Source organism: Delphinus delphis, chromosome 7 (assembly GCF_949987515.2).
Source record: "Delphinus delphis chromosome 7, mDelDel1.2, whole genome shotgun sequence".
NCBI classification, from domain to species: Eukaryota; Metazoa; Chordata; class Mammalia; order Artiodactyla; family Delphinidae; genus Delphinus; species Delphinus delphis.
In genome coordinates this window covers 60276213-60301654 of record NC_082689.1, presented here as the reverse complement: position 1 = coordinate 60301654, position 25442 = coordinate 60276213, and the positions used below count along the sequence as shown (strand labels likewise).

Genomic DNA, 25442 nt, shown 5'->3' with positions numbered 1-25442 from the left:
AATGAATCCTGTAATTATTTACGCCATCATTTTAAACATGGCGGAGCATTTGCAGAAGCATGGACCTTGCCTGAAGGGTTATACCGGGCACATTACACGTCGATATGCAGCATGAATAAATCCGTTAAGATAAGATGACTGTTGGATCTCAAGGACAGAGAATTCTCAACTGTGTTCAATAATGCTATTAATCAGTTTTTCATAAAGAGGCTATCCCCAAAGGACAGAGAACAAAGGAGGAAGGAAGCTGCTTTGAAGAAAGTCTTGAAAGAGGCATCGGTTGGGCATGGCATGTGGCTGGGAGCAGGCCAGGCTAAAGCCACAGAGTATGAAGTTGCTGGCATCTCAGAGCTGCCATCCTTTGAAAGAGAGGATTCTGTGACCTTTCTTCACGAGAATCAGGGACAAGGACCAAGAGCTGCCTGTGTGTGAGAGAGATTGGTTTGATGTTTTTATTTCTCAACTCTTAAGATCTGGGGGCCAGGTTTGAAGAGCCGTCATCAGCAAAATTTGTCACAGCGCAGTCTGGTACAAAGAGAAGAAATAAAATGCTGCCTTAAAATACTTTAAATCACAAGGAAATTGAAGAGTCATCTACAAGTACTTGTTATGGGCCTTGTTAGGAATCTTGTTGTGTAGATCCTGTTGGATGGGGGCCAGAGCTACCGCGTAAAGTGGAGCAGTTTGTGTGTTGCACGAAGGTCCAGGCTGAGGTGGTGAATCCATCTTGGCTCTACTTGTTGAGCTCTGTATTGGCATGAGGCTGCCTGAGCCCAAAGGAATGGTACTTTTTTCCCTAATTTGCCCAAAGCTGGCTTGCCAAGCCAAGTGCTCAGAGGGTGTGTACTGTTGTAACTTGCACAAAGACACTGAATAGGTTCACAGTGGCCTGGGAAAGGAAGTAGGGGAGGCTGAAAAGAGAGAGGGTAACAGTAGAGGAAGAAGGTAACATGGATAATTTAAGTAAGTTGGGAAGAGAAATATTCAGAAGATGTTACAAGATACCATGTAATCAATTGTGCCATTACTGTCAGGATTCCATTCTCCTGTTTCTTCTACTCTGCTCCCTACCTTCCATCCTCATTGATTTTCTCCAAGCCCATGGCTTTTCCCTCCATGTCGATGCACAAGACTCCCAAATTTCTATCTCTAGATCTGACCTCTCTCCTTAACTTCAGGACCATCTGTCCAAAAACTTATATTGGAAATATCTATCTGGGTGGCCCTGATGCATCTTAAACTCAACATGTACCAAATTATATTCATTTTCTCCCTCTACCCTAAACTTGTTCTACATTCTTGACCTTGCAAATCCACATTCTCCTCTTTATTTCCCCTGCCAACGCCTGGCTTCAAGTCTAATAGCATCATAACTGATCTGCCTGCCTCTAACCTCTCCTCAATTTAACATGTCCTCCACATTTCTGGCACAGTAATTTTCCAAAAAGGAAAGTCTTTTCATACCTCTCTCCTCCTTAAAACTCTACTGGTCCTTTTTTGAGTCATAAGGTCTCCATGATCTGATCCCTGTATACCTCTCTCCAGCCTTAATTCCTACTTTTGCTCCCTTTATATTTTATAACAGCTCTGACCTGGAGCATCCTATACTTCACTTCTTCATACCTTTCTCCTTGATGATCCCTCTGCCTGGGATGTCTTGCCCTCCTTGGCTACCAGTTAAACTTGTTATTCACAACTTTGCTTGAACGAGGAAGCTTACCCTTAGAGAATTACCCATTCTTTCTTTTGTGCTACCCAATGCCTTGTACTGTTTTGGAACATATTTTTTTACATGTCCGTCTTCTCTGCTAGATGGGGCTCTATGATGGTTAATTTTACGTGTCATCTTGACTGGGCTAAGGGATGCCCACATAACTTGTAAAATATCATTTTTTAGATGTGTCTGTAAGGGTATTTCCAGAAGAGATTAGCATTAGCATTTGAATCAGTAAACTGGTAGAGATGATCACTCTCACCAATGTGGCTGGACGTCATCCAATCCATTGAAGGCCTGGATAGAACAAAAAAGCAGAGAAAGGGCAAATCTGCTTTTTGCTTGAGCTGGGGCATCAATCTTCTCCTGCCCTTGGACATTGGCACTTCTGCTTCTTGGGCCTTCAGACTCAGATTAGGACTTATTCCATTGGCTCCCCTAGTTCTCAAGCTTTTGTGGCAGGACTGAATTACACCACAGCTTTCCTGGTTCTCCAGCTTACAGATGCCAGTTCACGGGACTTCTTGGCTTCCGTAATCATGTGAGCCAATTCCTATTATAAACCTCCTCTTATCTCTCTCTCTCTCTATATATATATATCCTATTCATTCTATCTCCCTGGAGAACCCTGAGTAATACAGGCTCCATGACATCAAGAGCGAAGTCTTGGTCATCTATGTGTAACCCATTCCTGTAAGTTTCCGGCCTCATCAGCCTGTGCCTACTCCAAAAAGTTGTGTAGTGTGTGTCATATCTTATACCCAAATGGTATTAGAACAAGTCTTCTCCTGTCCAGTTGCCAGAAATGGGCTTTCTTTCAAATGGGGTTTCTAGGTAAGTTTCCACTCTTATTCCCACCGTGGTTTTAGAGTGAAGAAGACCCATGCAGACACTAGGCTACAACTGCTACCAAAAATAACCATCCTTAGAAGTTAAAGGTCACACATAATCTCAGAGCCCCCATAAAATCTCTGCTGGGCCTCTACATGAAGAATCTCTCAGCATCTCCAAGCTAGTGAGGGGCCATTTAACCTAAGATGAACCAAGCTGTTGCCTGGCTATGACTTGTCTAGCTCCAAAAGTTTAACTGGGCAAATCAGGTGTTCTTACTTGGGAATTTGAAGTCCAAAACACTGAAACAAGTTGCCAGTTGGTAGAAGGGGAAAAAGGTGAAAGGATGCTCAGTGGTAGTTCTGGGACCCTAGCCAGCAAAATCATGGATAAATTGCTGCAGCTTGAAGCCAGCAAAACTATGAGTGAGCAGGGGGAGGCCAGCTGGTGGAGATGGAGAAAGAAGCAAACACGTGACGGTACCAGCTCTGTTATTGGTGGGGCACCAGCAGAGGAAGCTTGAGATTTTCTGCTGCTAATGTCTCTAAAGACACTCTGAAGTTTTAGTTCCCATGAGAACTGGCTGTACCATGGCTCAGTATCAGATCCTGTGACATCCCTGTCTCTTCCCTTACCTCTTATTTATTCTTTGAGTAACCCCCTACCACCACCCGCCCCCAGTGAATTAGGTTGAATAGTTCTCTGTTCTTTCCACCTTGGAAAGGGATGTGATTAACACTTGTTGAATTACACCATATGGATTTTAAAAAGAGAAGGAGCATGTAAGTTGCTGTGGTGAAGCAAGGCTTCCTGGAAGAAATAGGACTTTCGTGGGAGAAGGGTAGAGGGAGCGATATCCCAGGCCTGAGACAGTGCACAGTAAATAATCCCAGGTCATGCCAAGGAAAAGGCTACTTAAAGAGCAGTAATTTGTAATTGTGTGGCGACGCTGAAGACGTGAGAGTCCTCGAGTGGTTTTCCAGGCTGCCAACAACCCTCACTTCAGTCTCCCCAAGTCATCATTTGGATTAGTCTGACCCCAAAAACTTGGGAAAGACAAAGAATGATTATTAAAGAAATCATACTACGCCATGGAAGATGGAAAGGTAAAATTGTGCTGTAATAATCCCTCAGACAGAATAAATGTTGTACTGGATTATTATGTTGTCTAAAGATAGTCTTTGTGAATGACACTTGTGATATTTTCAGCTATTTATTTTGCAGTGCTTCCATTTCCATTCTATTTGGAGTGATGGTTTCTCTTTTCCAATGCCTCCTCCTTTCCTTCATCTTGGCAGTGGGAAATAACCTGACAAGGTGCTTTCAGGAACTCTCTCAAGGTACAGCACTCAAAGTTCTCCAGAATTCAGAAAAGTTCCTCTTTTCAATCATGTTACTGTATGTGTGTGTGTGTGCATGTGTGTGCGTGCATGTGTGTGTGTGTGTGTGTGAGAGAGAGAGAGAGAGAGAGAGAGAGAGAGAACTACAAAAAGAGAACAGGCAGCACCGGCCAGCTGCCATGGAGACAGACATCCGTGAAGAGGCATTTGTGTAGAAACAGCCCAAGGGTTGGGGAAATACTTCAGGATAAAGCAAAACCCTTGAACATGCTTGAGCTCTGTAGAACAAACCTAAATGTGGCTTATGTACCCTTCTAAACCTAAACTTTTCCAGCATTTTAAATTAATGTTTAATATTTCATTTACTTAAAAAAATTATTTATTTATTTTTGGCTTTGTTGGGTCTTCATTGCTGCACACTGACTTTCTCTACTTGGCGGCGAGTGGGGGCTACTCTTCATTGTGGTGCGTGGGCTTCTCATTGTGGTGGCTTCTCATTGCAGAGCAAGGGCTCTAGGTATGTGGGCTTCAGTAGTTGTGGCACACGGGCTCAGTAGTGTGGCACGCGGGCTCAGTAGTTGTGGTGCACAGGCTTGGTTGCTCCGCGGCACGTGGGATCTTCCCGGAGCAGGGCTCGAACCTGTGTCCCCTGCAATGGCGGGCAGATTCTTAACCACTGCGCCACCAGGGAAGCCTAGCAACTTTTGAAGTCAGCATTTTTCCTGTGTCCAGGTGAGGAAGCTAAAGCCCAGAGGGCTGAGATAACTTGCTAAGGTTGCCCAGAAAATTAGTGGTAGAACCAGGCTTCCTGATTCCTAGCCTAGTGCTTCTTCCTCAGATGAGTGGCTTTCCAGCTCTCTCTCTCTCTTTTTTTAAACCCCACATATCTCTTTCTTCAAATGAAACCATTTAAGACATCCAACATGTGAAACAAGTATGGCTGGAACTGCCCTAGTTGAAAATGGGGTGAATGTGGGAATTTTGATAGCTCAGCTACCCCCTCCCCAAGGGCAGCTGGGCCCTGAACTTTGTCTGAGGAGGGACTCCCAAAACACTGCTCCCGGAGCACCTGGTCTTGCCCAGAGCACAGACGAACTCCCTGGTTCATCAAAAAGGGACACTTCCCACCCAGAAGGGATGCAAGTTCATCTTTATTTTACTTTATTTTTTTAAAAAATCTATCTATGTATCTATCTGGCTGCTCCGGGTCTTAGTTGCCGCATGTGGGATCTTTAATTGCAGCATGCGAACTCTTAGATGCGGCGTGTGGGATCTAGTTCCCTGACCAGGGATGGAACCCAAGCCTGCTGCATTGGGAGTGTCGAGTCTTAGCCACTGGACCACCAGGGAAGTCCCCAAGTTCATTTTGATCTAGGCCAGCCACGAGCACAGTTTTATCTGGTGGTGATTTATTCTTTCTCTCCCTCTCCCTGCCACTTCTCTTGAGTCACATCTGCAGTGCTCTGAGTGTTTAATCTCTCACTTATCCCTTCTGTCCCACTAGCTCCTTGAGCTGAGGTGCTTTCATCCTGGCAGGTGACCGCCATAAGCCTTTAAAGAGTGGTAAAATGAGATGGAGAAGTAATCAGAGGCCCGAAGGCTGCTTTAGGTGATGTTTGTTCAATTTCACCCACTCTCCCTCTGAACTTAAGGTTTTCCATTCAGGCTCATGAGTGCCACGCCCGGGGCATTCCAGCTGAGCTGTCTGTAGCTGAGCCAGAGTTTTTAGATGGCTGGAAAAACAATGTGCTGAAGAAGCAAGACCTCCATGCTGTCATCCTGTTGGGACTCAACCCAGTAGCCTCAGCGAGGCCTCACACAGCCAGGCGCTGAGATGGTCTGCCCCGTGTGGTGGAAAATGAGAGGGGAGTGAGCAGTACCCACAGCCCTCTGTCTCCCTCCCTCCCTGAGTTGGGAATGACTGCAGGGTGAGCAAGCATCACGGATGCAGGGTAGACTTGCCAAAGTGAGGGAGGTATGTATGAGCCATTGAGAATGACTCATGCGCTTTCCACCTGATACAGGAATGTCAGCGCTTCCAGGATACGCTTTAGGAGATGATCAACTCTGATACAGGAATGTCAGCCCTTCCAGGAGACGCTTTAGGAGATGATCAACTCTAGCAAGCCCTCCCCAAGTGCCGCACGCTGCAAACTCCACACTGTTCCTGTTTTCCAGATAGGGAAAAACAAGACTACAGAAGAGAAGCTGGATCCCAAAATGACACTTAGAGACACCTCCATGTTTCAGGTGAGGATTCTGGTTTAAAATGGCTGTTGGCACTGGGGAGACTGTTCCAAGAGTGTGAGTCATCCTGAAACCGCACATTCCGTGACTGATGGCTATTCCCATGGCCCCTTTCCAGATGGCAGCTCTGCACCGTGATGAGTAACCGTAGCTCACATTTCCATAGAAGTTTACAGTTCCAGAAGCTCTTTCTCATATATATCACTGAACAGGGGTCAGTGCAGGTGACAGCAACCACTTTAGAAGTTTAAGCAGAAAGGGCGTTAATATAGATCATCAGGCGCTTACGAGTTGCAGGCTTCGGGCTGGCCTTCCATGAGTGTCTCCCAGAGCTGGATCCCAGAACTGGCCTACCCAGAGAACATCTACTTCTGCCACAATTAGGAAGCCAGTCCCAGAAATGTTGGCTCTAAGAATATAATTCATTGTAATTTGGAGATCAGAAATATTGGCTCCAGCTCCACTTGTGATCTGTGCTAGCAGAATGCATACCGCATGCCTTCTTAACTTTGTAAATTCAAGTCCTTTGCAAAGACATCGCTGCAAGGGAGTCTGGAAACTAGGTTTTAGCCTTGCAGGCTCTGTGGTATGGGAAGGCACACTAGAAAGTTGGATAGATACATCTATTCTGTATCTGCCATCCTATACTATTTCTCCCTTAGTATTCACAGGAAATCTGAAAGTGACAGGAGAAGTGATAGTCTCATTTAGCACATGAAGAAAAGGGGTGTAATGGCAGGGCTAGAGAGAGAATAACGGGGAGACGCGAGGCTCAGGGACTGTTGCTCTGAGCAAGCGAAGTTTGTGTTGAGGTCTAGAGAATGCTAGGGCTTCAACTCGATGAAGGGCTGAGCAGGAACGGTATTCTAGGCAGGAATAGCACGCATAAAAGTTCTCAGGCTAGAGGGAGCGCAATCCACCTGCAGCACTGAAGCGGGGGCAGCGTGCCTGTGGGGCGGAGAGAGAAGGATGTGAGATGAGGCTAGAGAGGCACCAGGGACAGACAGGCAAGCCCTGTATGCTCCACTGAGGAACTTTGCCTTTGTCCTAAGAGCAGTGGGGAGCCATTCAAGCGTTTTATGGAGGGGGCTGATGTAAGCGTGTGTGGGACGTGATCATGTTTAATTTTGAAAAGGTGACAGGCTGCGGTGTGTGTCCTAATACCATGCCTGTATTCACTTAATCACTGTCTGCAATTTGCCACCGGACTCTCACTCTTCTGTAGTACTAAAGGGGTTTATTTTTGTGTCATCCTCATTCTTTCATTCTAAGCAACAGGAGAAAAACAACAGCAAGAAGAGGTCTACACATCTGGGAGGGTATTTCTAGGGGGTTTACATTTGTATAAATAAAAGGCTCTGGGGGAAACCATTAATTTCCCCTGTAGCTGCTTTAGGATGCTGGGGTGGGGGGATTCGGTGTGAGCTGCGGATTGTTCTGTGGGAGGAGCTCAACAAGGTGTGGAAGTGAATCAGCAGGCGAGGTCTCTGATGCTGCCTCTGGTCCTCTAGAAGTTGGCAGTGCTGGGCTACCTCGGTCCCCCTCAGGGATAGGTTGGAGGAGGGTGGGTCTCCTCTCACTGACCAGCACGTCAGGGTCTGGGCAGCCCATGGTCAAGTCGTGTTTCGAAGAGATCGAAGATCAGAAACTTAAAAAACAGACGTGACTGTACACCAAAACGACCACATCTCTTTAAAGAACTGGCCTCTGAGAGTCCCAGGTCTCAACTTCCTCCAGAAACCTTTCTTCCAGAGGCACCCAGCTCTGTTAGCGCCTTCCTCCGGGGAGGAAGGCATCCAGTAGGCAGTCTCACCTCCATGGAGGCTCTGAGTCTCCTAACCAGAGGTGAGCTTCTTGAAGGAAGGGATTACACTTTGCGTAAGTCTTTGTATTCCTTACAACATTCGTTGGGGTTGGTTTATGGTCTGAGTGGGAAATATTCACAAATCCCGAGATTCTCGACTTTCTTCTTTGGGTCATGGTGGCCGTGGGGTGGGGTGTTTCTAGACCCCAGGCTAGGAACCGTTGCTTAGACTAAACCTTCCACAGGACTTCTTGGAAGTGAACCTGTTTCTGATTCTCCCAAGCCTATGTACTGGGGGGCTGTCCACACCAGCCCTGAAACCAGTGACCAGGGGCAAGAAGTGTGCTTTGTGAGGTTCCCCTGGGACAGCGAGTGGAAGCAGCTGCGGTCCTCTTGGGCACGGCCTCCGCCTTCCTGCAGAGGTGTACAGAGCCAGAGCTGGTCTGCAGATGCATTGTGAAACAGAGTTATTAACAACCATTTAACTGTGTGGGTCAAAGACATCGATGCTCATTGCTTGCTCTGCTTTTCTTTTATGGGTTTCCCAGAAAAACTGCTAAGGTAGGGAGCCCTGTGCGGCTCACGCACTGAAGTGTCTCACATGCTGGCTGCCTTTCAGAGCCACTGCTGCCCACCTGGGGAAAGCACTTAATTGTGGCATTTTGGTGTCTCTTTGTATGAGCAACCAGAATGTGTTGGGTTTGGTGCTCTGAAGCTCACTTCTTTGCTCAGTTGGACCCCCCTTCCCCCGACTCCGGTCGTCCCTGCTTCTCCATCTCTCCATCCTCTGCTAGCCAATTCGAATAGGAACTCAAGAGAATCATTTCTATTTATATTTAGGGAATCCTTAAAAGAAATAGACGTCAAGAAGCCAGAGCATTACCCATTTTTTCCGTTAAAAATGATAACAATGAAGTGATAAATGATTCATGAAGTAAAACATTATGGGCAGGGCTTCCCTGGTGGCGCAGTGGTTGAGAGTCCGCCTGCCAATGTAGGGGACACGGGTTCGTGCCCCGGTCTGGGAAGATCCCACATGCCGCGGAGCGGCTGCGCCCGTGAGCCATGGCCGCTGAGCCTGCGCGTCCGGAGCCTGTGCTCCGCAACGGGAGAGGCCACAACAGTGAGAGGCCCGCGTACCGCAAAAAAAAAAAAAAAACATTACGTGCAGATAGTGTAGTCAGATTCCTAGAGGCAGAAAGTAAATTGGTGGATACCAGAGCTGGGTGGGAGGAGAGAGTGGAGAGTTACTGTCTACGGAGTACAGAGGTTCACTTCGGGGAGATGAAGAAGTTCTGGAGATGGTGGTTGTACAACACTGTGAACGCACGTAATGCCACTGAACTGTATGCTTAAAAATGGCTAGAATGGGAAGTTTTATGTAACGTATATTTTGCCACAATAAAAGAAACGGCTGTGGACAGAATTATCTCAACGAAGAGACACTAAATGCGTTGCGTTTTAGCTTGGGGGCTGTGTGTGTGTATTTATATTAAAAGTAACCAGTTTCCCGAAAACATGTAACCTGCTCCGCGCCAAGAGGCTCTTTTCCTGTGCTTTTGTGCATCCTGAAGTTGTCTCCACAGTGTGTTGGTCAGGAAGTGGGTGACTCATGGGGCATTTATGACAAATGCCTGAGTCGCACGCGCGCGCGCGCGCGCACACACACACACACACACACACACACACACACACACACACAAGTCACCTCCCCCACAGGCTTCTAAGACAGGCAGTGATTTGGATACTGCCAGAGAAATGTGCCTGGGGCAGGCAGGCGCGTTCCTGGGCGGCCTTTCCTGTGGCTTGGTAATAAAGGGAAGCTGTGGCCACAGCTCGCAACTCCAGGCCCAGCATTACTTCTCTCTTTAAGTTCAACCTGGATGGTGGCAGCAGTGAGAGCAGTTGGTACTGGAAGTGCCTGGTGCCTGCTGGCCGCTGTGGGCTGTGCCTGTTTCAGGGGCCTCTTCACACAGTGATGGGAGCGATGCTGGGTGTAGGCACACAAGACGGCGGGTGCGTCATGGGTGCCATGGTCCGGTTAATCCCAGGGCTGGTCTGACATCTTCCTGGTTGTTGTGAATTCGTTTGGGAGCTACTCAGTTATGTAAAGACATGGAGGGCTGAGCTGGACCCGGGCTTAGACTGGGCTCTGCCACTAGCTCCTTTGGTTACTATGGTAAATCACTTAAACCTTCCGGCCTCGGTTTCCTTCTAGATCAGGACTGGCCGGCACACAGCTCACGCACTGCCTACCCCTCCCGCGTCCACAGCAGACACCACTCACTACTCACAGCACTCTCCCCGAGCCCAGACACCCACTCAGAGCCCTTCCCACACTGCCCTCTTGCACCTCTTTCAGTGAATTGGAATTAGCATTTCAGGTGAGCCTATTTGCCTCCTAAGGTTGGTTCTCAGTTCTCACTTAGAATCACTGAAGAGTGTTTACAAAATACACATGTTTGAACCCTACCCATATGGGTTCTGAGTTAATTGGTCTGGGATGAGCCCCAGGCATTGATATATTTTAAAAGCTCTCCAGGTGATTCTATTGTGTAGCCAGGCTTGAGGGCCACTGGTTAGGTGGTCACTAAGAGCTCAGATCCAGTCACTCTATGAAGGAGTGTTGGCAATAAGGTGGCAGACGTGACTGGGCCAGTTGGGCTACACTCTGGTGGCCAGAACACGAGGTCGAGAACCAGGAGACCTCGCTCTTGTTTATAGTGTTCACTTGTAATTCACTGTATCTTGACTGAGTTATTTATTCTTCCAGAGCTTTAGATTCCACGTGTATAAACTGGGAATAATAATCTCTTGAGCTTCCTATTTCGCCATATTTTAGGGGGATGAAATGGTAAAAGATAAATGAGAACAGTGCTACATTGTGTCACATAAATGACTCCATTTTAATAACCCAAGTGCCCCTAAATACTTTAAAAAATTTTTGCAATAAAACTTGAATCTATCCCTTAAGAGGATTTGGTGAAGATCAAGTGAGATGAAATACACAACAGCACCCAGCGCGCGGCCTGGCAGGTGTGCAATAAAGACTTGTTTAAAAATTTTCGTGGCGATTACTGCAACAGTAAATCACACACGGAGTTTTATGTGCCTTAAAGGAAGGATAAGCTCATTTCTGTGGTTGCTTTTAGATATGGCTCTTTATTTGATTTTTCTAAGGTAAAAAAATTATGAATGTTAATGCCGAAATAGCCTCCTTATAAAATATGCAAATGATAGAGAAGTAAAAAAAGCAGAATATGAAAGTCTTCCTTATCTTCCGACCCCACTGCTCCCACTCCAGAAATAATCACCAGCGGTGATTGAAGTGTGTTTGTCTAGGTAGGCCTCTTTCTTTGCATTTACATCACACACACACGTTAAAGATTTTTTTTTTTCTCATAGAAATGGGATCTATATAGTATTCTACAGTTTACTTAACAATGTGTTTTAGGGGTCAGTCCATGACTTCTGGCAAGTTATTTTACTCTTCATGCCTAGTTTCCTCGTCTGTAAAAGGGGGTAATAATAAGGCCATTATAAGGTTTGAATTAGTTAATATTTGTAAAGTGCTGAAAATAGCGTCTAGCACTTTTCTATGGTTAGACTCACAGTCAATCTTATAGAAATAAAGATTTCCCTAAAAGTTTATTACGTAACATTCTAAAAATAAAAAATTATTTATCTTCATTTGTGCTGAACTTAGGGCTAATGGTAAAAAATACCGCCACCCTCCCGGCCCCGCAACCCCTGGCAAATTAAGAGGCTGTTTTGAAAGTAGGTACCCTCCCTTACCAACCTTTCATACTTCATACAATGAATGTTGGGCACTGGGACCCAACCGTGGGGACTTCAGTGCTTTTATCCTAATGGATATCTGGATCTCAGCCTTTTCATTCCACTTCTGCACCTCAGTTTCTCTCCTGGAAAGCTAGGTACAGTATTATCTACCAGGCAAGAGGTGCCCAGAAGAAATGGACTCGAAGTGGTTACAGATCATGGTAGTTCATGATATCCCAAAGTGTTTGCCGGCATGGCTGAGTCATGGGTCATGACCTTGCCTTTGATTTCTCTTTGGGTTTTGTTAGGGAACGTAGTAGAGAGGAGAAGGTATTGGCATTTTGCCCCAGGAGGAATTTTGATCAAGGATAAACATATTCCAAGATGCCGTGAAGTTGAAGTCACATGAATGCTAAGTGATTTCTTGGCATCAAAAATCAGTCTCTTTCATGTCAGTCCTAAAAAAAAAAATAAATAAACACTTTTACCTTCTTCAGTACCGGGAATAGCCAAGTTGGTTTCAGCTATTACAGCAAAAGCTTTTAAAATAATTACTTGTAGAATACGATAATATTAATGATTAGCTTTGTGTTAAAATTGAAGAGATAAGTATTTAAATACTAGGAATAATAAACCTTGGAAGTGTCATTCTGTAGTAAGTTTGCCCGTTACAAGTATCATTTTTCAAAGATTTTGCTCATAGTAAATTGTTCAGGAAAAATTAAATCCCTCACTAAGTAACCCTTTTTCTACAATTTAGGTGACTTCTTAAAATGATCTCTGATTTTCATCCATTAGAGTCAGACCCTTCAAAACAACAGATTTTTTAAGAAATAATTACACTCTCATTTATGGAGTACTTTCTGTGTGCTGGGCACTTGCATGCACAATCTTATTAACTCTGCAAACAACCCTATGGAGTGATAATGATTATTATCACCCCATTTTAGGGATGGAAAAACTGAGGCATAGAGAGGTTAGGTAATCGATCAGATGAACACAGCATGTAAATAGCATGTACACTGCATTCATTGTCAGGTCTCTAGCTTCCTTTCATCTGGAGCAGTTCCTCAACGTTCCCCCACCTACCCCCGTTCTTTATGACATTGACATTTTTGAACTGTCCAAGTAAGTTGTTTTGCAGAATATCTCTCAATTTGGATTCAGTTGGCTATTTTCTAATGGTTAAATTTACAAGATCCAGTTAATAGAGTCAAGTGACTCGGCTGGCATTTTTAATATTATATTTATGTATTACCTATATTTACATGCAAATATAAATATAGAAATATATATATTATAAAAGTCATATAATTACATGATTGGAGAATTTAAATGGGTTTAGACAATACACAATCACAAATGAAGTTCTCCTGGCCCAGTCGGTTTCCCTGAGGTGATACTGTTGACAAGTTTCTGTTTCTATCCTGAAAAACATTTATGTGTACACTGCCAGACCCATGTCCATGCTTACATGTGCCTTTTTATTTACACGAAAGGGGTCATGCAATCAGACTCAGATCCTTGAACCACCTTTGTGTTTCAGTGAAGGAAAATTCCCAGTGTGAAATGAATCTCTCGGTTGTTCCCTGGTTTGAAGAAAATCTCCGTGCGACTGCTTTCCATCACCTGTGTGAGAAGCTGTGAGGGGCTTGCCCTGAGACAGCAGCATTTTGATGATTAAGACAGACCAAGGTCCGTGTACATAGTAGCTGTCTGGCGTTGGCCTGCCTAATCGAATTGTTCCCTTATGGGGCTGAGTGGGAAAAATTGGTGGTTGATTAACTCAGGAAAGGTTTTAACAAGGCTGAACTCAAGGGTATGAAGGCCTCTGCTAAAGAGGTTGGTTAGTATGCCTTCTTTTTCTTTGTTTTTTTCCAAGGATTCAGGTATGCTCCCTGGAAGGGTGTTCGTATGTACGTACGTACGTATGTATTTTCCAGTTTTATTGAGATGTAATTGACATTCAGCACTGTATAAGTTTCAGGTGTACAGCATCATGATTTGACTTAAATACATTATGAAATAATCACCACAATGTTCAGTGGACATCCATCATCTCATGGATAGAAAATTAAAAAAATAGAAAAAAATTTTTTTCCTTGTGGTGAGAACTCTTAGGATTTCCTCTCTTAACAACTTTCATAAATAACACACAGTGATAATTATATTTATCATGTTGTACATGACATCCCGAATACTTATTTATCTTATAACTAGAAGTTTGTACCTTTGATCACCTTCATCCAGTTCTCCCTCCCCCCATTCTCTGCTTCTGGTAACCACAAATCTGATCTCTTTTTCAATGAGTTTATTTGTTTGCTTTGATGTATAACTGACCTGCAGCCCTATGTTAGCTCCTGGTGCACAACATAGCGATTTGATATTTCTATACATTACAAAATAACCACTACGATAAATCTAGTTACCATCTGTCACCAGTATGGCTTCTTTTTTTTTTTTTTTTTTAACTCAGGCTCTTTTTTAAAAAAAAGTGTGGTAAAATTCATGTAACATAAAATTTACCATTAATAATATTTATTATATTCACAATGTAGTGCAACTATCAGTACTATCTAGTTCAAAAACATTTTCATCACCCCAGAGAAAACCTTGTATGCATTAACGTTCCCTCCTTATTCTCCTCTCTCCCTCATCCCTGATAACCATGAATCTGCTCTCTGTCTCCACGGATGTGCCTATTTTGGACTTCTCATAGGGATGGAATCATACAACAGATGGCCTTTTGTGGCTTCTTTCACTTCGCATGATGTTTCCAAGCTTCATCCATGTTGTTGCATGTATCAGTACTTCATTCCTTTTTATGACTGAATAACATTCATTGTATGGATGACCATATTTAAAAAATCCGTTTATCAGTTGATGGCCTATTTTTATTAATTAAATTTAATTTATTTAAAAAATTTTTTTTTAATTTATTTTATTGAAGTGTAGTTGATTTACAATGTTGTGTTAGTTTCTGCTGTACAGCAAAGTGATTCAGTTATACATATTTTTTTCCATTAGCATTTATTACAGGATATTGAATATAGTTCCATGTGCTATACAGTAGGACCTTGTTGTTTATCCATTCTATATGTATAACAGTTTGTATCTGCTAATCCCAAACTCCCAGTCCATCCCTCCCCACCACACCTCCGCCTTGGGAACCACAAGTCTGTTCTCTATGTCTGTGAGTCTGTTTTTGTTTTGTGGCAGTTCACTTATGCCGTATTTTAGATTCCACATTTAAGTGATATAATATATTCATCTTTGTCTGACTTGCTTCACTTAGTATGATAATCTCTAGGTCCATCCATGTTATGGCAAATGACATTATTTCATTCTATTTTATGGCTGAGTAATATTCTATTGTACATATGTACCACATCTTCTTTATCCATTCATCTGTCGATGGACATTTAGGTTGCTTCCAAGTCTTGGCTGTTGTAAATAGTGCTGCTATGAGAGTAGGGGTGCATGTATCTTTTTGAATTATAGTTTTGTCCTGATATATTGATGGCCCGTATTGAAATACCACTGCAAACCTTGGATTGAAGAGGCCGTTTTTGCATGGGACTTTTAAAAATTGTAAAAACCATAAACTATGTCAGTGATCTTCTTAGGTCGGGAGTTTAATATGCCAAATAAATTGTTTTAAAATAATCAGGTGGGACTTCCCTGGTGGCGCAGTGGTTGGGAATCCTCCTGCCAGTGCAGGGGACACAGGTTCAAGCCCTGATCCAGGAAGATCCCACATGCCGCAGAGCAACTAAGCCCGTGCGCCACAACTACTGAGCCTGCGCTCTAGAGCCCCTGAGCTGCAACTGCTGAGCCTGTGTGCTGCAACTACTGAAGCCCTCGCGCCTAGAGCCCATGCTCTGCAATAAGAGAAGCCACCACAATCAGCAGCCCACGCACCACAATGAAGAGTAGCCCCTGCTCGCCGCAACTAGAGAAAGCCCACGTGCAGCCACGAAGACACAACTGAGCCAAAATAAATAAATAAATAAAAATTAAAAAATAAAAGAAATAATGTTGGCATGGCAACATCAATTTAAAAAAAAAAATCAAGCTCCTACCAACTAACAGCTGATAGTTTCTGAAAGGTAAAAGCTAGAAGGACTTCTTGACTGGAAATAGAGCCTCTAAGCTTTGTGATACAGTATTTGCCTTTTCCCCCCACCAACACTTTTATTGCAGTCCCCCTTGGATGACAGGCCCCAGGACCTCTAAGCTACTCAAATAATTGCCCCAATCATGAGTCAGATGGAACAGAACAGTCGTTCCTCCCAGGGTGGTTTAAGGATGGGGCAGCCACAAGCACCACCGTGGATGCCAGCTTGCTAGTCACCATCAACAACTGCTTCCCTTGCTTCTTGTCTGCTCAACACATGAAAACGCCCAGGAAATGTCCTCCCCTTTCAACAAAAGATTTCAGTATTTCTACTGTCAATAGTGTATTGCCTGCTGTGTGCTCCAACCAGAATCTATACTGTGATTGTGTGTGTGTGTGTGTGTGTGTGTGTGTGTGTGTCTAGTATCACCTAGACAGGGATTAGCAAGGAACTCCTTAGAAATTCATTTGATGGTGAATGATGGAAAATCCCAGGATTTAAAAGAACCAGAAAAAAAAATGCCTGACTTGCTTTCCAGACAGCTGCAAAATCTCCACCTCTAATTAAAATCTTGAGACCCACAGAGGGTGGGGAGAGAAGGAAGCCCAGGCCCCGAGAGCAGGAAGAAAACATCTAGTTGCTGAGCCCTTGGTGGCACCGAGCATTGTTTGAAGAGGTGAGATCTGATGAGGAATAGCCGATTTCCCCTCTCCCCTTTCCAGCTTCTCTTAGTCTTTCTCATACTGAACGTTTTAAAGACGTTAACGAGAAAGGGCATCCTGCAGGGAGCAAACCCACATCCTGAAGGAAGGCTCCAAGGCCTGCCTTCCATGTTTCCCATGGTGTAAATCCTGTCGCTCCACAGAGATTGTTTCCCCTCCCCCAGCCAGCTGAGGCCTCCTCACATACTCCCATTTTTCTCTCTTTTTCATCTATCCTCTCCTTCTTTTCTTTTCTTTTTTTTTTTTTTTTTTGCGGTACGCGGGCCTCTCACTGTTGTGGCCTCTCCCGCTGCGGAGCACAGGCTCCGGACGCGCAGGCTCAGCGGCCATGGCTCACGGGCCCAGCCGCTCCGCGGCAGGTGGGATCCTCCCGGACCGGGGCACGAACCCTGCATCGGCAGGCGGACTCTCAACCACTGCGCCACCAGGGAAGCCCTCCTTCTTTTCTTTTTGACAGTCACATCCCTCCCTGGTTATGGTGTTGCACCAGAAGGTCGGGCTTGCTTTCTTCACAGACCATGGCTGTCCATGACTAACTGAAACATCAAGCCCCACGTCAGCTGTCCTTCCAAGGCCTCTGTGCCATGGTCAGCTAGTGTAGTAGGAGGGAAATATTTCCTTGATTACATAACTTCAGCTTTGAAGGTATTGGTACATTAAAAACAAACAGAACAGGCTTTCCTACAGCATGCTTTTGAGATCCACTTGGGAATTTGGGTGGGGTTGGAAGAAACCAAGTGTCTGGCCTATCCCAGGGGATATTAGTCACCCAAATTACATTTTAGGATTTTAAAAATATTAGACGAGTTCGTACATGGTAGTAACTGTCAGACTGGCCACTCCTTGTTGAAGCTTGAGGTTTTGGAATTCTGATCTGTCTTCTCAAAGAATTTGTTTTTCAAAAGTAAAAAGGCCAATGGAGAAGGATCCTGGGTACTTTTGGAAGGTAATTTCCTTATCAAGGTATATTAATAGTTAAAAAAAAAAAGGAAGGGGACATGAAAAAGGTAGGCATGGTTGAAACAGGTACAAACCCCAAACGTGCTCTCTGCACTAAACATGTACCATCTGCAGTGGGACTGCTGAGTGCTGCCCTGGTCCCTGCACAGCAGGAGAGACTGAGGACAACTGCAGAGAAAGGCAGACACTGAGACCAAAGGGGCTTTGGGATGTACAAAAGCAACTGTATTATTATCACCTTGGGTCCTTGAAAGATTGGGCCTCTTCATGGAACAGCTCGAAGCCCTCATTAGAGGGCTATAGAGCAAGTCAGAGATAACCCAAGGGCCCAGGAAGGGTTGACAGACTCTTAGTCACCAAATTCCAAAGGCTCAAACAAGGAAGTCCTGATGGGACTAGCTTTGGCCAGTAAAAAAAAAAGTTTCTGCATAAGAGACTCCTAAAATGTAAAGGAATTATCCCAAATAATTTTCATGTTGAAAAAGGAAGACATCCAAGCCAGGGATGATAGATTTCTATCCTCTAAGGATGAAAGTATAAGGAAAAGTGGCTGTTATTTAAAAAACAAAAAAAAGCTTACATCCTCTGAAGTTAGCACTGAGAGGTGATTTGGGTATTGACCCCTCCCCTGCAGCTGACCTTGACATTCCTCTAGAGATGTCCAGTATGGAAGCCACTGGCCACATGTCGTTCTTGAGCACCTGAAATTTATATTCGCCAGTTATTCCCAATTACTCAAGGAAGTTAAAGAAATAGTAGATAGTTCAAATTGAGATATATATAATATGTACACTGGAATTCAAAGATTTAACATAAAAAATGTAAAATATCTCATCAATAATTTTTTCATATGGGTATATTAAGGTGATAATATTTTAGATGTATTGGGCTAAACGAAATATATTAAGATTAACTTCACCCTTTTTTTTTTTTTGCGGTACGCGGCCCTCTCACCGTTGTGGCCTCTCCCGTTGCGGAGGACAGGCTCCGGACGCGCAGGCTCAGTGGCCATGGCTCACGGGCCCAGCCGCTCCACGGCATGTGGGATCTTCCCAGACCGGGGCACGAACCCGTGTCCCCTGCATCAGCAGGCGGAGTCTGAACCACTGCGCCACCAGGGAAGCCCCTTAACTTCACCCTTTACTTATTTTAATGTGGCTACTAGAAAATGTGTAAACATTATGTATGTGGCTTACATTTGTGGCTCGCATTCTGATTGTTGGAGAGCGTTGCTTTAGAGTCCTTTGCTAGTAATCATGGCCATGATCATGCTTAATGGGGATGCTCCTCCTTTGTTCACACTGGCCCGAGCACATATAGCACTGACCCGTGGCATGGCTGGAATGTCCGGAAGTCAATGTACTGAAGGTCAGGGGCACACCACCAGAGCAGAAACACAGACAATCTTATCGATGAAACAAGGTTTTTAAACCTGGCTTTCTGAAACTGCTTTAATTGAGACCCGACCTGAGGGCTTCTGATAATAGTAGGTATCTAATAGTATTGGGTTCATTTGTTTGAGGCACTTAGAACAGTTCTCATAGAAAATTCTTGAAAACATTCGTTATTATTCACCCTTTTCTTGTGTGAAAATGAACCTCTTTAAATAAACGGGTTTCCCTGACACTAATAACATTCCTTTGTTTTTCTCCCAATTTTTTAGTGTGGGGAATGGTGGCCCCTATTTGCCTACTACCAGCTACTAGGGGATGCCATTAATTAGGTCGGTCCAACTGGGCCTTGAGCCAATGATGGAATATAGACCCTCTTTCTAGTTAGTAAGGTTTGGACATGGTCTGTGTTTCTCCGTGCCACTCTCTTGGTGTCTGGGGTGGATTTTATTTCTGGGGCATTTACTTAAGTGCTAGATGTCATTTCTCTGCCTTCCTCTTCCCTAGTGTCATACCTGGGCTCCTGGTCCTGTTTTGTTCGGGACATCTTAGTCATGGGGTCTGTCATGCTTTGCATCTGCCTTTAGCTGAAACTACCCCCCACCCTGCCATATAGCCCCTGCTCGTTTAATGTGGTCACAGTTAATGACGATTACTTACAAATGATAAAAAAAATTTGGTTTTGAGCTTGCTACTAGTAACCAGGTAATGTGAATCTCAAGTTGTTCAGCTACTGTTAAGATCATCTAGATCAGTGGCTCTGAACAAGGGGAAAACTTCAGAATTGCTTGGGAACATTTTCAAAGGACATATTCTTGGGACCCATTCTCAGAAATTCTGATTTAGTGAGTTTGAGGTGTGGCCTTGGCATTTGTGCTTCTAAAAGGCTCCCAAAGTGATTCAAGGGAATGCACTTGAGTGAGACCGCCAGCTAGACAATAATAGGAACAGGCATTTTCCTACCATCAGCTTGGGTGTTAAGCAATTAATTTATTTGATGTCAAGATTAGATGGCTAATATTTTAATTCAAATTTTACAGGTATCCGTTTGTAGACACACACACACGTGTGTGTGTGTGTGTGTGTGTAAATGCTTTTTGCGTTGAACATTCTCAGCATAATTGCCTGGCACATACAAGCTCTGACTAAATGATTGCTGAATTGATGACTCTGCATACTGAATACATATTTGTGGAGAAAATATCTTTAAAATGTATTTCATGAAAATTTTTTTGAGATATCTTTTAAAATGTGTTGAAGGTTTCCAGCACATTTCATGTGCTTTAAATAAATGAGAAATGCGCTCCAAAAGAGTCTGGCAGGCGGCCTTGTGGCGAAGGCCGGCTTCATAGTTGTCTCTGCACAGAAGACTTGGAAGGAGTAACTCGTTTGTTTTCGAACATACAGGAGGGATGCAGCCGCAGGAGTGGCCTTTGTAGACACCCAGCTCCACTCTGCGGCAGTTCCGCCGTTTCCTTTCTAAAGGAGGCAGCACAATAGAGGAAGATTATCTGCTGTTTGCATCCCCATGGGCAGTGCTGAAGGTGCTGGAAATTCAAGACTGAAAGTCAACTCCTGGGTGGCCAGTGGGAACCTGGTCTGTGGCTTGCCATTAGCTCCAGGAATGATGTTCACAGGTCAGCTGACCCTGTGGGGCTGCCCTGGGCAGGGCCGCACCTGTGACTGCAAATATAGCTGTTGGCCTCTTCACTGCCTCACCTCCTCTGACCTGGGGACCTCCAACCCTGATGTCCGTTGGTGGCTAGGTCTGATGTTTCTGCAGGACCCTCTGTGCTACCCCTACTCGCCACCCAGCCTCCCATTTCTTAGATTTTGAGAGAAGAAACAACCCACAAACCTATCTAAAAACAATTCAACTGATGCGGAATTCCAAAAATGACTGAAGAATAACATTTATAGGGTCTGAGCCTGTGTTCAAAGCAGTGCTTTCAAGAGCCCTGTGGGAAATCCACGCCCACGTGGGTTGGCCAGTTTCATCTTTTCACACACATTAGATGGTGGTTTTAGTTTGTTTTTAATTTAGCAAGAATTTGTCCAGTGACATCCCATTTTCACCAGCCCTTTGTCAGAGAAGGAAGAAGGGCCATGTTCTCAAGTTGTCGGTCCCTCTCCCTCTTTGATAAAATTCCTGTTGTCCTGTTCCCTTTCTTCCCTGCTCAGGCATGACCCCCCTCCATGCCCCAAGCCCCCAGGAACCTTTGTAACTGCAGGGAAAGGAGGAGCTCAAATTAGTCTGAGTGGGAGGGCGGCAGAGGCAGAAAGAGGAGCTCGAGTGCGCAGACTTTCTGCAGGTGACGTTGCACGGCCCGAGCTGCCCCTTGCACTCCAGTCTCCACCCAGGCTTTACTGTCAGTGACAGTAGGTCAGTGCAAACAATCCAAGAAACCACGGGCTGCCCCAGGTACTGCTGCCGCCTCTGGCGCAACAGAAAGTGAGTCTCTGAGGGGAATGGACAATCCCGCAGCGTGGCTGAGCACAGCTGGTCTCAGATGCAGAATCGTAGCAGGAGCGAGCAAGGAAGTCTTCACAGATGCAAAAATATTGGGAACCTGAACTTATAGATGGGACATTGGGACTTTCTTCCTAGTTAGTGCTGGGTGTTGTCACCATAAGAGGGACAACTGTTCAGTCAACACATATTTATTGGGTATCTACTGCGTGTTAGGCACTGTGCTGGCTGCTGGAGGTAAACTGGTGAGCAGGAGTTCTACTTTCACACAGCTGGGAGCCGTGGTCTCCAAATTTGAGTCACTGCAAGTCCCTATAGGAAGAAAATTGAGCCTATCTATGCTGTTTTCATTTATTCATAAATTATGTAATGTATTGCTTATTATGTACATCATGAAATATGTACATTATAAAATGGACATACAAAATAAGATAATTAGGATGAGATAAATAAATATATACATATATAGAGAGATACGTTCTAATATTTTCTTTCCACCCGCCGGTGGCTTATCTTGTACAACTTCTGCGGGGGCAGGCACCCACTTATGGAGACCACAGATGGGATTAAGAGTGTGATCTGGAGTCAGATTTCCTGGCCTCAGATCCTCCATTTGTAAAATGGGTGTTACAATAATACCTTCCCCAGAGTTGCAGTAAGATTAAATGAAATAATCCATGTCAACTGCTTAGACGGCTTCCCAGTATTTGGAAAGAGCTCAATAAATGTTAGTTATTGTTATAATTTGTACAGTCTGTTTGGGAAGAAAAACTAATTAACCAACTAAGTACTTAATTTCAGTTGTGATAAGGACCATGAAGGGCAAGTATGGAGGCCAGGAGGCTGTGTGTGAGGGGGGACTTAACCTCGTCAGTTTTGAGCTGTGCTTTGAGTTTTGGAGGGAGCCAGGGTTAGAGCAGGGACAGAGCATTCCTAGCTGGCATGGAGGCCTGAGGCAGGAAGGAAGTTAACCCATTGGGGGAGGGGGACAAAGGCCCTGTGAGAGGGGGGAACAGCTGCCAGATGGAACAGGAGAAGCAGGCTGCCTGGAGGCCATGTAGGGCTCCATGGGCATTGTATCTCTCAAGGATCTTTGTTACCAACAACAGAACCCACTCACCACAGTTTAAGCAGAAAAGGACTTTATTAAAGGATATTAAGACACTCTCAAAATCTCCAGGCGGGTCAGAGAGTCAGGCTTGGAGGTCAGGAAGCCAGAACGCTGCTTAGACCAGCCATGCCTCGGGTGGAATCAGCAGAGGGCCTCCGCTACTGCCACCAGGTCTAGACTCCACAGCACAGCTCATGCCGCTGTTGCCCATGAGAGCTAGACACCCACTACCACCTTTTCTAGGAAGTGGATTCTGCACAGTCGGCCTCTTCCTGTGGCTCATTTTTGAATGAAGCCTTGTGTAAGAACATCTGACTGGCAGAGTTTGGATCATGTGGATGAGGCCTTAGCTGCAAGAGAAGCAAGGAAAGTGAATTTTTTGGCATCTACTGAGAGGAGGTGAGCACTCCTAAGGTGGGACATTCTCCAGGTGTAGGAATGATGTCAAGGATTTTGGACTTACCTGCTCTCACATCACCAGATGTTTGCTTTGCTGTGGTCAGTAGGATTGGAGAGGGACAGAGAGATTCAATGTCCTTTGCAGAAATGGGAGAGAAAAAACAACCAACCAAACTCCGAATTCCAAACAACCAAACTCCAAAGCCAAACATTTAAGAAATGAAAAGAATTACTACCTCCTTTATTTGCAGTAAGTTTAACAAACCCTTTTCAAGGGGCGGTGCTGAAGGAGCTAATGCATGGGTTTGGATGTCTGTGTGACCAACGCTGAACAAACATCCCTGTCTGAAGGATATGGCACTCCAGTTTACAGTCTTTCTCAAGCCAGTTGTAGGTCTTTTCTCTCAAAGTTACAAACTGGAAAGGCCTGATTCAGAATCCAAAATTAGGTTTTTCTGTGGGGTGATGGGACAAGGACTGGAAGGACCTGCAGGGACAGAAATATGAGATGAAAGTATTTTGTATGTCAGAGGAAGGTGGATCAAGGAAGCAAGACAAAGGTCGAACAAGCTCTTTCTTAAGAAAAGCTGCTTTCTTTTTTTAAAGTAACCCTTAATGATATCATGATTTTTGTTGATTCAGGAAGCTGGTTGAGTTGGCAGAACTTTTTTATATTAACAGAAACAAATTACTGCTTTAGTTCAAGTAATAAATAATGTATTTCTAAACACAGCAAATATATTTAAAAAATAGCTGCAGAGAAGAAGGTCAAAATGAAACGGGGGTAGGGTGACTTCTACGCAGCTCAATATTTTCTGTTTAGTAGTCTGACTTATGGCCAAAAATGGAATTCTTGCTAAGTTGTATTATTCAAAGTAAAATGGTCCAGTACTTTAAAAGTGGAAGATTGATAACTCCTCTAGTATTATAATACAAACATTTTAAAGAAGTCAATCTTGTCATTATTTTCATGATTTAATAATAATCAGAAATTCTTAACTGATGATTTAATAAATTAAAAACATTATAAACCAGTTAAATATAATAAACCCTTTCTTCATCACATACATACAGATGCATCTTCTTTTTTAAAAAAAGAGTGTTCTTGTGGTCAAAAAAAAAAACAGTTTGACTATGTTTTTGGTACGAACAGCTCCCTGAGACCTGTACTAACTTTTATTTCAGTGCTTTTCTCTTAAAGCAGTGATTCTTAATCGTTTGGCAGGTGGGATCATAGATCCCTTTAGCATCTGACGAAAGCTATGGGCTCTTCCCTGAAGAAATGCTGTCTCACATTACTTCTGCAACAGCTTGGTGTGTAATTTCAAGGAGGCTCAAGGACCCACATTAAACTCCTGCTCTAAACCTTGGCTTCCCATAACTCATGGGAAAGGGAGACAGGAAGCTCAGGCTGGTGGTCCATGATGATATCTTTGATGATGGACAGTCCCAAATGTAGCAGTGGTAGTAGGCCTCCTTGCATGTCATCCCCTGAAGTACTGGACTTGGTGGTGCTGGCTTAATGGCCAAGAGGAGCTTTGAACCAGGAAATAATCAGTTGGTTTTTATTAACTGCAACAGGCTAGGTAGAATAGAAATGAAAATGACCACAGCACTGCTGCCCCTGGCTATTCAGGACCTCACCTCCATAAACAAAGAAAAGTCTGCCAGGACCAACACTCTGCCTTCCTCACAGGAATCCTGCCATGTTAGTGCTTTTGAATAATATGTTCTTGTTAACTTAATAAGGAAGAATAGCTTCCTTGTTGAGTTTCTGCTTCCAGGTAGACACGTACATTTTGAAAGGAAGGGGACTTCAATGTCTTAACCCAAAGGGGTGTCTTCTCTGGGTTAGGTCTGGTTGTGGGGACAGGGGTTAGGAGCAGAGTTTGGGGACTGGTCCTTTGTTGAATTCCTAAAACTTTTGAACATACGACAAAGACTTTTAATTACATAATTACACATAAGGGTGAAATGAAATACTTTGGACGGGTAGCAGGAAATGTGGATTTCTATAGGGAGGAAGTGGCTGATAGCAGTTCTTTTCCAAAGAGGCTGTGGTGCAGCGTGGTGGCAAGACTTTGGGTTTCAGAGTAAAAAAGTCTTGTTCTAAACCTGCCTCTGAATCTTACTGACTCAGTGGAGACAGGGGAGCTTTGAGGCTCTGCAAAAAGTGATTCAACCCAAACACACACAGGCCTTATTTTGTGGCTTCAAGGTTTGAACGTTGCTGGTGAAACCATGACAACAGAATTAACCCTGCTTAGTTCTGGGCAAATTTCTCAACTTCCTGAGCCCAGTTTCCTCATCTGTGAAATGAGTGTGATAATACCTACCTCATAGTGTTGTTATGTGGAATTAAATGAAATAATACACACTATATATTTCATCAATTCTAAAACACATATTCCTCCCCTCCCCTCCCTCAAATTAAAAAGTTCCCTGAAATTGGGATGGTATCCAGGGGTGGATCCAGGTTTTATGGGGCTGAAACTTATATTATTTGGGGAACTTTAAAAAAATGATGAATGCAAAATTAGGTAAAATGTGAATAT

The 25442-nt window shown here is 44.2% G+C and overlaps 1 protein-coding gene across 4 annotated transcripts in view; it reads left to right on the top strand.

The window, feature by feature from the left end:
- The window catches only part of ITGA6 (integrin subunit alpha 6), a 342334-nt gene that overhangs the window by 95809 nt on the left and 221083 nt on the right, over positions 1-25442 (top strand). Inside the window, exon 1 of one of the 4 annotated variants that reach the window (XR_009520155.1) lies at positions 13365-13411. The exons of the other annotated variants lie outside the window; for them this stretch is intronic. The gene's annotated coding sequence lies outside the window, so the exon portion shown is untranslated. Of the gene's footprint in view, positions 1-13364; positions 13412-25442 lie in introns of those variants that run through there. 4 annotated transcript variants of the gene reach the window in all.